At 37.0% G+C, this 12,850-nt stretch overlaps 1 long non-coding RNA gene across 8 annotated transcripts in view; it reads right to left on the bottom strand.

Annotated features, from left to right (window-relative positions):
• The window catches only part of LOC109459344 (uncharacterized), a 144,402-nt gene that overhangs the window by 130,878 nt on the left and 674 nt on the right, over positions 1-12,850 (bottom strand). The gene's annotated exons all lie outside the window — the stretch shown is intronic.

Below are 12,850 nucleotides of genomic sequence, written 5' to 3'. Positions count from 1 at the left end.
GTATTTGGTCTTTATCCACTGTTTCTGGCACATAGCTCCTAAAACCTTGTGATTTCATATGTAAGATCCATAGGGGAATTTGTTTTGTTTTGTTTTGTTATCCTATGTGGTCTTTTGTCATCGGTTTCTAAAATAGTTCCAGAGCCATAAAGGTGAAAGGAGTGTCTTATTATACACAGCAAGCTCCTTTCAACCACACCTAAGCTTATATTAATGAGGTAACTTCTGGAAATCTCCAAGGGCGGGGCCTGCTGTCTAGGGGAACCAACCATGCATGATTAGAGGATTAGAATTTCCAATCTCACCCCACACCCTGACCTCCATGAAGGTCAACCATAATTATCAATGATTTAATCATTGGCCTATGTAAAGGAGCCTCCATAAAAACCCAAGGAGGGGCTTTGGAGAACACTGAGAGATGATGGAAGAGTACCGAGCCCGGGGAGCAGGAAAACTATGTGCCCCCTTCCCGCAAACCTTGCCATGTGCATCTTTTCCATCTGGCTGTTCCTGAGTTACATCCTTTTAGACTAAACCAGTTATTTAGTAAGTAAAATGTTCCTCTGAGTTCTATGAGCTGCTCTAGCAAATTAATTAAACCCAAATAGGGGGTGGTGGGAACCTCTGATCTACACCCAGTTAAAAGCACAGGTAAAAACCTGAATTTGCAGTTGACTTCTGAAATGGGGGTAATCTGGTGGGACTGAACCCTTAATTTATGGGATTTGACACTATCTCCAGAAAGGTAGTATAGTGTCAGAATTAAATTGTAGGACACCTGATTAGTTTTTACTGAGAACTGAAGAATTGCTTGGTGTTGGAAAAAAACACACATACCTGGGAACCTACTACTTGATTGCTGTCTGAAGTGGGGGGCAGTCTTGTGGGATTGAGCCCTTAACCTGTGGAGTCTGTGCTAACCCCGGTGTCAGAATTGAATTGAATTGTAGGACACTCAGCTGGTGTGGGAAAACCCCACAAAATCTGATGTCAGAAGTATTGGGATAGTAATGTGAAAGTAAAGAATAACAGGGAGTTTTCCTGTTAGTAGGATTTAATTACTTACTCAACTACAAGCCCTTTGTCAGATATACTCTGTTTCCCCGAAAATAAGACCGGATCTTATATGAAGGTTTGCTCCAACATACGCATTAGGGCTTATGTTCAGGGGATGTCATCCTGAAAAATCATGCTAGGGCTTATTTTCCAGTTAGGTCTTATTTTCGGGGAAACATGGTATGTATTTTGAATATTTTCCCTCAATCTGTAACTTGACTTCATTTTTTTAACAATGTCTTTTGATGAGTAGTTTTTAATTTCGATAGTTTCAATTTAGCAATTGTTTTTCTGTAGGGTGCTTCTTTGTGCCTTTTATAAGAAATTATTTTCTTGATTTCTTTAGTTTTAAAAAATTAAGTTAATGACTACAAATATATTTAAATTTTTAAAATATTATTCAGTAAAATACACCTTACTGTTTGCACTGTTTCGTTGTTTTAAGATTTAAACAAAAAGTGGTCACACAGAATGGCAGAATTGAAGTAATTAAGTGTCAATATTGGTAAAATGGATTTAATATTGTTTGGTGCCTGTAAATGTAGGCAGAAGCCTTAATCAAGATTTAATTACTGTTTATAAACAAAACCTAGACCTACTGTAAATGGTAAATACAATTTTAAATTAAATCACTAAGAGATATCAAATAGAGGAAATAATATTTCTAAGGAATAAAGATTTGTCTATTCAATCTAATTTGTTTGATGTAGAACCCAACAGGATTTCTCAGGCCATCAGCTTTACAAGAGGGATCATTCAAGTTTTATTCTGTTTATATGCTTGTAATTGTCTACATTATCACAATTTTCAGAAACATTCTCCAAATGAAGTTGGTGTCACCTAATTCAGAAGTATTCCCTAATTCTAATAAATTTTTCTTGTATGAACTACCTTTAAAAGACTTTGCCAAATGGAAATTTATGGTGTCAATTCAGTATTTAAGTGCCATTCAGACTTAACCTGTACATGAATTCTAAGTTCCTTTCTTATTTTTTTGTGTGTTTTTTTTTGGTGCGAACATTTCACTCTTAGCAAATTTCCATTACACAATACAGTGTTAATTATAGTCACCATGCTATACATTAGATCCTCACTTTATTCATCTTACAGCTGAAAGTTTGTAACACCCTTTCACAAACCTCTCTCTACTCCCCAACTGCCTCCCAGTTCTTAGAAATCATCTCTGTTCCTGAATTTGACTTTTAAGATTAACATATAAGTGATACCAGTTAGTATTTGCCTTTCTTGGTCTGGCTTATTTCACTTAGCATAATGCCTTCAAGATCCATACATGTTGCAAATGGCAGGATTTTCTTCTTTCTCATACCGAATAATATTCCATTGCACATATATACACTGCATCTTTTTTATCCATTCATCTGTTGATGGACATTTAGGTTGTTTCCGTATCTTGGCTATTATAAATGATGCTGCAATGAACATGGGGTGCAAATATCTCTGCAATGTCCTGTTTTCATTTCCTTTGAATCACAGCCCTTTCTTGATATGATTAAAACAAGTGAACACAAATTCTGAAGCATCAACATAATTTACATTTGGCACATGCTTCAGTTTTGTTGGTCAGGCTTGTTTTTTTATTTTAGATGGCCTATGGCTGTTGGATAAAGAATTGAATGGCTTTGTTCCTGGTTCCTGTGAGATACTCTCTAAATTCTTGGAATTTAGCAATAGGAGTGCCTGTCATTCACAGTGGGCTCCTAGAGAGTTTCCATTAATGACTCTGAGTGGGGGCTGGACATACCAGAAATCATGATTAGAAGGTTGGGACTTTCTGCACAACCTCTGGAGAAGGAAGGTGAGATGGAGACTGAGTTCAACCTCCTGGGGAATGATTCAGTCATGCCTACATATGAAACCCCCATAGAAACTGGACACTGAAGCTCAGATGAGTTCGCCTCGTTAGTGATACTCTATGTATTGTCATACATCAATGTGTGTGGGGGGAGCATGTTCTGACTCCATGGGGTTAGGACACAGAAACTTTATCTTTGGGGCCCTCCCAGATATCACCCTATGTGTCTCTTAAGAAGTGAGAGTAGTCCTGGGAATTCCCGAGCTTGCAGCTGGTGTCTTGTGGAGGACTGTGCCCTTCACCTCTTAAGCTTGGCCTAACTCTAGGTAGTTGTCAGAATTGTACCGAAAAGGCTTTACCATTATATACTGCCACTTGTATGCCTGAGCTACTTTCTCTTATCTCTCAGTTCTTTGGTTCATACAGGAGTTGTGACCATTTTTATAGTAAATCTATTGTGTATTATACAATTTTTGTAAAAAGCATTGCAATTGTAGACAGTAGTAATTATTTGTGAAGTAAATCAGATATCAAGACATATTTTTATCCAACAAACTTTTATTAATTATATTCCATAGATACATTCTAGTTGGCAGGATACAAAGATAAAATGCATAATTCCTGCTGCCAGGGAGCTTACAGTCTAGGAAAGACTCAGACAAACCATTACAGAATTAATCAGTGGTATAAATGAAATATGAAATAGGAGTATGTCAATGCTAGATGAGCTGATGGGGAAGAAAAAGAGAGGCTTGGAAGAAGTGACATCAGAACGGAAGTATACGAGATGAGCAGGGAAGAGCCAGGAGAAACTGGTAAGACAGGGAAAGAGGGTGCATGGAAAAATGGGGAGTGGAGTCTCCCTAGGTCCTCACACGAAGTCGATTTGCTCCTAGGAGAGGTAGGAGTTGCAGTTAGAGGGCATCTCCGGGGTCAGAACATTAAATGCCTTAACCACACTATGCTAAGAAGTTCGGACTTTATCTTGAATGTAGCAGGAAGCACTGAAGGAATTCAAGCAGGGGAAGAAAATAATAAGAGATGTGTTTCAGAAAAAAAATGTGGAGCAGTGTTATGAATAGATGTCATGTATCAAATGAGACTGGAATCATTCAGAAGTGGTGAGGTAAATATGGAGGAAAACAGTAAGACCTTGGAATTAGGACAGAATGAATTAGAATCAAGAGATATAAGAAGGTAAAACTGGATTAGAGTCAACTGAATTTGAGGGGATCAGCAGTAGGAAGCCATGACGCTTTGGCGTGGATGGTGCTTCTCTTCAGTACAGGGGATTCAGTAAGGAAAACACCTACGGTGGGAAGAACAGAATTCAGTTTTGCACATATTGAGATGCTGTGGAACAACCAAGTACAGCAGACATGTGGTTGAATATATGGGATGGCAGGTCAGGAAAAAACCGCAAGTGGAAGTACAGATAGGCGAGTCATAACTTTAAAAGTGACTTTGGAGCCATGCGAGTGAATAAGGTCAAGTAGTAGTTGTATTGGAAGATAGTCAGACGGGGACAAGAAACAGAGGGGGGTTGTTCTGATTATTTTTAAGATAGATACATTCTAATATACTGAAGGGAAGAGCCAGCAGGGAGGGAGTAGTTGAAATTATGGAAGAGGATAACAGAGGAAGCAAGGCCTCTGTGAATGGGTGAGAAGTGATTCAAAGAGATTCAGAGAAGGGGTGGAGGAAAACATACATTTTTACCAAATGATATGATATTCTGAGTGAAAACAACAATGGTAGTTCCACTACAAAGACAACACTGAAGTTATAATTCAAAGATGAATTACTCACAGGGGCAGGGAATTCACTGACAATGGAAATCCCACTATCTGCAGGAAAGCCTGCTAATCTTTGAAAACAATGTAAAACAAGCAGCAATTTATTATGTAGTTTATGTACATTACCTACAGAGGAGTACCATGCAAAAGATCAGGCCCACAGAAGTATTTCCATGCCATGTTTCCTTTCCCTGAGGAATCCAGAAATTAACTACTGAAATGGATATGGACGTGGAGATTCTGTTTCTGCTGAGCACACAGAAGGCATGGCTACACTGCAGAGCTGTAGTCACACATTGTAAACTAGTTATCAATACTCATTTTCCTATGAAAACCATTTCATAAAAATAGGCCCCCAAAACTGATTGAATTAATCATCTAAAATTTTCCGATAGAACTTTGGCAATTTTCATGAAGGGAAAAACACAAGCCATTCTGAAATGAAGATATTAAGTAGCTGGCTAAACTCCTCACAGGGCGACTGATTCGTTCCTGCACACCAACCCCCCGGGCACCTGATTCAAATTTATGCCTCTGCAAATTACAAATCACTTCATGTCAGGGACCGTCAAGGTTGCTTCCAAATTAGGAAACAGAATCCAGAATACCCAGTGTCTATTTCATTCATTCAATAAAGAAATTTTATAACTAGGTCCCAGGTATTGTTCTGTTGCAAAAATGAAGACAACACTGCCTCTTCCTCTCAGGAGTACAAACTCACTGGGGACCTGAAAACAATGAATTACTGTAAGAGGGCATGTGCTACGAGGTGTAGGAATGGGAACATAGAAAAGGCACTGCCTTCATGTCTGAAAGTTTAAGAAAGATTTTCTGGAGCAAAGAATATATAAACTGACTCGTGAAAATGAACAGGAGTCTATCTGGAGGACGGTTGTGGGGGTTCTCCAGAGAGTGGGAACAGTATGTGCAAAATGATGACAACAAGAAAACTTGGCTTCTGGAGAGTGGGTTTGACATGGCTGGAATAAAGGATGTAAAATAGGAGAACGGAGAAAGGACTGGAAAACAGGGAAACTCTAAATAAGAAAGGTCTGTATATTATTCTAAGGAATTTGGACTTTTACATGTAGATATTATAGAAGGACTAAAATTTTTAAAAGAGATTACAATGAAAATTCTTCTTAGAGAAGACACTATTGGAGTGTAAAAGATGCGTTAGGGCAATCAATACACACTTGAGATACGGAAATCAGTTAGGAAGATACTCCATAGTATAGATGAGAAATGACAGAAGCTAGAATTAAAGCTTGAGCTTTGGTCATAGAGTACTAGAAAGAGTTATTTATAAGACAGATGTGACAAGACATAGAGAGCAATTAATTAGTGATTAAGAGAGAACACTCAGCGTCACTCCAGAATCTCTCATTTGGGTATCTAGTTGCATCCTTGTGGGATTAACCAAAGTGGAGATCACAGGTAACGGAGCAAGTGTTATTTTAATGCCCCTATAGTTCTAGCTCACAAACTCACTTGAATAATATTTTTGAATGGGGCCCATATTAATAGCTAGAATCTTTTCATATTATTATTAGTAAAACTGTGGTTATTCAGCAGTAGCAGAAAAGAATGAGACCTTAGATATAAATATCAAAATTTAACATACAGACTGCAATAAAAGGGTGAGCCTAATAGGACTGAGAACTTGTCAAATATATCCACACATAACACTGCACTTCTCCAGGCAGTAAGGAATGGCAACTGGACTGCAAGCTTACTCAGTGCTTTTAATGCATAGAAAGGATATCACTATAAAAAAGTAAACCCAGAAAACAGGGTGCAGAAAAAGAACTTATGGCTATGGGGCTCACAAGAATTCTGTTAAATATGCTGTGTGGAAGATCGATATTTCCTTATGTCTTCCCAGAATCTAGGTAACTATATCCACTTACCTTTTGGATTTTATGCTCATCAAGTAACCTTTAAATTGGTATCAGAAAGATAGGATGTCTTCATTAGGAAAACACATTCATCACCTCTCCCCAAACACCAGTAAAGTTGACAACATAGCAGCTGGATTTTTGTATCTCAGAAACAGGTAAATATAGTTAGTATTAGTCCTCTGCTAAGAAACAGGTATTCTGGGTAACCTAAAAAATCCAGTTAACATGTTTGCGAGGCTGAAGTCCATCTGAAAGGCCATCCCATCTGCAACAGTTTGGGATTCCTGGACAACACCCCACCAAAACAATCCCCCCAAACCATGACATAAATATACTTTGGTTATCTGGTGACCAGTCAAGCATCCAGAAAGAGCTTCCACGTGTGACCTAGATATTATACAAAGAACAGAATTAGACCAAGCTTTTAGAGCAGTACCGAGCATAATTAATCTCTCCCCACCCCGCCCATTCTCTTGCTGTACTGATTGTACCTATTACAGCACGCAGCACTGTGTTTTATCAAATTAACCCTGTGGAGCACAGGTATTTGTGCTGCTTTTCCCACCTGGATATAATCTCTAGAGAGTGCAGATAGTAACTCATGTTTCTCTTTATACCTGAGAGTACAGCACATATAGCCTTATGCATGACAGACACTAGATAAATATTTTTTGTATTGAACAAAGCACAATTAAGGCTAATTTAGGTATTGCGGGGCTTTAAATTAGGTGTGGAAGAAATTAAGCTAAATCTCTGCCTGTGATGAACACTCATGAACGTGCAACAACCTGTCAAAGATGTGGTCCTTCAGAAGTAAGGAAGTGTAGCTCTCAAGAGGCTTTGGGGAGAGGGGTGTGAAAGGATTGCCAATGATTTGCAGACATGAGTAATAATCTCAACTTTCTCTGTGCCTATTTATTCCTGTGTCCGGCTGGGAAGAAAAATCTCACAACTCACTAGTTTTGTTGAAATTTCACCATAAAATGGAATTCATGTTTATAATAATCAAATGTTATGACAGTCCTAGAAAGACTAACTAAGAGCTTTTCTAGGATCTATTCTTTGTGGTTTTAAACTTGATTAAACTGAATGTAGAGTACTGTTAACTTGGATATGAATTTATTTTTATTTTTCTGACATCTGATGTAACTTCTAAAAGTAAAAACATTAGGTTTTAATCAATCCATGTCCTCCCCTCCCACATTTAATTGTTCATGGTCATCCAAATGATTTATATATCAACACATCTCAACTTAGTTTGCCATTGGGAATATTCTAGACTGATTATCACTTCACGCATAAATCACTACAATAGTTTGCCAAATCACTTTCCTGTTTCTAGCCTCTCCCCATCGGTTCCATGAAGCATATCCTTACTTGACTGCTCTTGTTAAGTAGCAGATGTCTTTCACCAAGACATCCTACAAATATTCACTTAGCATCTATTAGGTTGGTGCAAAAGTAACTGCAGTTTAAAAGGTTAAAAATAACTGCAAAAATAGCAATTATTTTTGCACCAACCTAATATTATGAGCAAAGCACTGATATAGGTGTACGGACAATATGCAGACAAATAAGAAATTGCCCTTTGCCTTAAAATCTACAGTCTAGAGAAATAGCATTCAATACTACTAAGATAGTAAAGGAAATCAAGAGAAGTAGGAAAGAAACTGCAGCTCAGGTGAGGTAGGCAGACATCATAGATGAGGGGCTTCTAAACTAGAATTCAAAAGGTAAGGCTCCCATGGGATAAAGTAGGGAAGGAGTATTCCAGGTGGAGGCAACAACACTGAGCAATGGGTGGCAGTGAAAGTTGAGCCAAATTAAGTAGAAGCAAGATACAAAGCAGATGGCATCAAATAATTAAAGAAGACTATAAAAGGGGGGGCAAGGATCTCAGCACATGCGGTCCATGGAAGACCACTCTGTAAAAGTGCTATTCCAGCACGTAATGGCATGGCATGAATCATTACTCTAAAACAAAAATAAACAAAAAATCAAGGAACACAAGATCTAGAGGATCTATCCAAGCATATCCTTAGGAACACTGCAGGTGAACAATAATTTAAGAAATAGGACACTGGTCACTGGGCCACCACGTAATTGAGCAGGTTGTATGTAGTCTATGTGAATGGCACTTACTGAGGCTGTGCAGTGGCAACCTGTTCAAAAGTACTTGGTGATCCTGACAATTTCAGACTGGTGAGTACCTACCTACCTTTTTGGGGGTCTTGCTTTGCAAAAGGGAACTCATTCATGGTGAGTTGGGGCCAAGGTCAAGAAATCAAGTTTCTCAGAAGACTGAGATCAGCTGGATGGTCCAGTCTCTTGTGATAACAAGGCAGATATACATGTTGTGATAAATTAGGTACGAGGCAAGGAACTCTATTATGTAGAAACACCAGGAGGCCAACAGCAGCACATGTTGAATGTTGAATGATGCCAGTATCAAGATTAGTATGATTTTTGAGTAATTTCCATGTAAGAATTCTTACAGCTTCTTTTTTCAAAAAAGGACTGGCCCCAAACCCCTACAACCTACTGATGGAGTTTAATTCGCCATAGGACAAAATTATTAGGAAGTGAAATATATCATCACATCAGTATTCAAGAAAAAAAATTGTTTAAACCTTTATTTTTTAAAGTTATTAATACCAGGTTTTGCTTCCTTTCTTTACAGCTACATTATAATTTTTTAAAGCTTTGAGCTTTAGCATGGAAATCCATGTTTTTTGAGTACCAAATATTTTAACTGCAAATTCTTTTTTTTTTTTCTTTTTTTTTTTTGAGAATGGCCCTTAAGTGCAATTTTACCTGGACACATAGAAATTGTGTAAAATCAACAGGTCAGAGAAAATCTTTGTTTGGTAGTAACATCAGCTAACATTAATTGTATACTACATTGCAGGCCTTTTGTGTATACTTTACTTATATTATCACAGTTAGTCCTCACAAAAACCCTAAAGATAGTAATATTCATGACAGCTAACATTTATGGAGTGATGACTAAATACAAGACACTGTTCAAAGCACTTTATATGTAGTATTTCATCATTTAATTCACATGACAGTCCTATGAAGTAAGTACCTTTATCATCTGAATTTTACACATAACATGACTGAGGATTTGGGAACTTTCCTAAGGTCACACTGCTAGTAAGAGGAACCAGAATCAAGTGCTGTCGTGACTCCAAAGCCCAGGCTCCAGACGTCAGCTCTGTACTGCTTCTACAACTGGTATACATAGAGTTAATCATATTGTCAATACTACTGTTAGAAGTTCATCAAGTACTATTTAATGAATGCCCAAAGAAGAGCAATAGCCAGAAGAAAAGATATGATTATGAGTCTGGATCGCAATAAGCCATTATTTAAAAAAAATTAGAGTTCTGATAGTAAGTTGTTTAAAAATGTTCAAAAGAAACTTTGCTACTCAAAGTGACAACAGAAAACATTACTGCAAAACAAACGAAAAACTAGATAAAAAGTAAAATGCAAGGAAATGAGGTTACGGTGAATCATATCCTATGCCTGCCTAGGATTTCGAGAACACAAACCAAATCCACTCCAAGAAAATTAAGTGTGGAAATCCTGCAATTTGGAATAAACAGGAGTTTAACTTTGGTTTAAAAAATTTCTAATTTATCATGGAAAAAAAAATCACCGTAAGTATCACAAGTGACCATATTGCTAAATTGGAATAACTCAAGGTCTACAGTTTATTAGTGTACACATTTAATAATGACATCTTATATGGTTTTAAAAAATTTATATTGTTTATGCTAATTTCCAGGTTTGAGGAATTACTGTATTGCTTATTTTCACATCAAAATCTGTTAAAGGAGGGAAGGTAGGGAAGGAGGAGGAGGAGACATATTATTGGGGTTTGGAACCATGAAATAAAGCAAAGGCTCACAAAGTGCACAAAGCCCAAGTTGATCCTTGATCTAGTGTTCTTTCCATTCTAACCAACTTTTTCCACAGAACAAAGTTTCTGAAGCCTACAGTGTGTCTTAGAAATAATTCAGCTGAAAGCACTCATTTTACTGATAGCAAAAAACAGTCCAAATTCACAGTTAGTGGCCGCAGAGCCAGAATAAGTAGGCATCCCGACCCTGGGTATTCTTTCTAGGTATAACTATATTCTTCAGGCACATATCGTCATTATTAAGGTCTACTCAATAATGCACACATATTAAGGTCTACTTAAAGAAAGTAACTTATTTGAAAATGTGTTTACTCACGAATACAGATTCAGCACTCAAGATCATGGTGGGAGAAATAAATCCTTTTGCCTTCAAAAATAAATAAATTTACCTAGAAGTGTTTTCAATTACTACCTTCAAAAACACTTTAATTCAATATGAAAAGTGATATTGTTTTATTAATATTAAAGAATAATCAATAAAGAAATTAAAGAACCCCTCAAGGAAAAAATAAATACACACGAGGTGATTAACATCATTAATCATCAGAGAACTGCAAAATAAAAACACAGTGAGATATCATTACACACCCACTAAAATTCAGAAGACTCACAATACCAAGTGTTGGCAAGGCTATGGAGAAACTGGAACGCTCATTAGCGGTTAGTGGAATGTAAATTGCATAAACACTTTGGAATTCCAATTCCTGGGTATATGCTGTAACTGAAATGAGTGCTGTGTCCAACAAAAGACATATACAGCGATATTCGTAGCAAAGTTATTTATATTGGCCCAAAACTAAAACAACATAAATGCCCATCAATAATAAAAAATGATCAATTATGATATGTTCATTCAACTGAAATACTATTCAGCAAGAAAAAAGAATGAACCACTGCTATTCAAAACAACATGGATGAATCTCACAGAAATAAAGTTGAGCCAAAGAAGCCAGACATGAAAGAGTACATTGTATTATGATTCCATTTATAAGAACAGGGAAACTAATTTATGGTTCTTGAGGTCAAATAATGGTTACCGTGGGGAGTGGAAGACATTTACTGGGAGAGGACAAAAGTGGTCTTCTGGGATGCTGGAAATGTTCCGTATCTTGATCTGGGTTGATGAGTACACATATGAAAACAATTTAATCAAATTACACACTTACGATTTTGTGGATTTTGCTGTGTGTAAGCTATAGCCCATCTCCAAGGTACTCTTTTTCTCCACTTTCTTTCTGTGAGATTCAGTCATGTTGTTTTGTGCAGCAGTACTTCATTCTTTTTCATTGCTGTATAGTACTACATTAGATCAGTGTACCACAATTACTTTTATTGTTGTGGGGTATCTAAAAAGTTTTTAAAAGCTTTTTTAGATCTCAGATTAACTTTTCTGTGCTCACTAGTAGACTGTTTACAAAAATACTAAAAAAATTATTATTTCTAGCTAATATTGCATATTAGCCATCTTCTGTTTTAAGATTAAACAATTGCCAGGTCACATTTATTTGGTGTCAAGCAAGTCTACAGATCTAAATGCGATGACAGTGATAGAAACAAAGTTTTTCTTAAAAAAGAATAACTCAGGGTGTAATAATGTTTGCGAAGATGACCTTTGTTACCCCAAATGGGGAACAGGTTTCTCCTCAAAGTCTCACAACCAAGATCATGAGAAAGGGGCCCTCTTTAAAAAAAATAAAATAAAAATGACCCTTTGTGCATCAATAAAATGTTCTATCTAGAGGGCTGGTCTATGGTTAACGAACTTATGTAATTATTTCATAGAACTTTTGTGAATGGGATAAAGCATGGACATTAGATAACTATAAAATTAATGTCAAACTGTATATATCTGCCACTGTTTATTGAGTCTTTACTAACCGCCTGGCACTACGCTAAGCCCTTTATATATGTTCTGTCATTTATCCTCACAATAATGCTACGAGGGATGGTATTATTATCTCTATTTCACAGAGGAGGCAACTGAAGTCTTTTCCTAAATAAGGTCACAAATATTTTCTATGTTCTTTCTTGGAAGTTTTATAGTTTCAGGTTTTCCTTTTACATCTATGATGCATTTGGAATTAATTTTTGTTTATGGGGTGAGGTGTTGATCAATGTAATGAGAATGGATAAATCAGTCAGTAAGAGTGTATAGAATGATGTGTGCAAAGGGTGGATGGAACCCAGGAAAAGACAGAAAGTCAAAGCTTCAAGAACCAGCGTTGGGCAAAAAAGTCACAAGGCATTGTCGGAGAAGCGCCAGGAAAATTCTGGAAAACCAACACTGTGTACTAAGATAAGCAAACAGGACTTTGCCTTGGATGAAGTCACTAGTGACCTTAGGAAGAGCATTTAC

The sequence above is a fragment of the Rhinolophus sinicus genome, chromosome 7 (assembly GCF_057876585.1).
Source record: "Rhinolophus sinicus isolate RSI-liver-muscle chromosome 7, RSI-T2T, whole genome shotgun sequence".
NCBI lineage: Eukaryota > Metazoa > Chordata > Mammalia > Chiroptera > Rhinolophidae > Rhinolophus > Rhinolophus sinicus.
The sequence above is the reverse complement of the archived record's forward strand: the minus strand, read 5'-3'. Positions and strand labels throughout refer to the sequence as shown.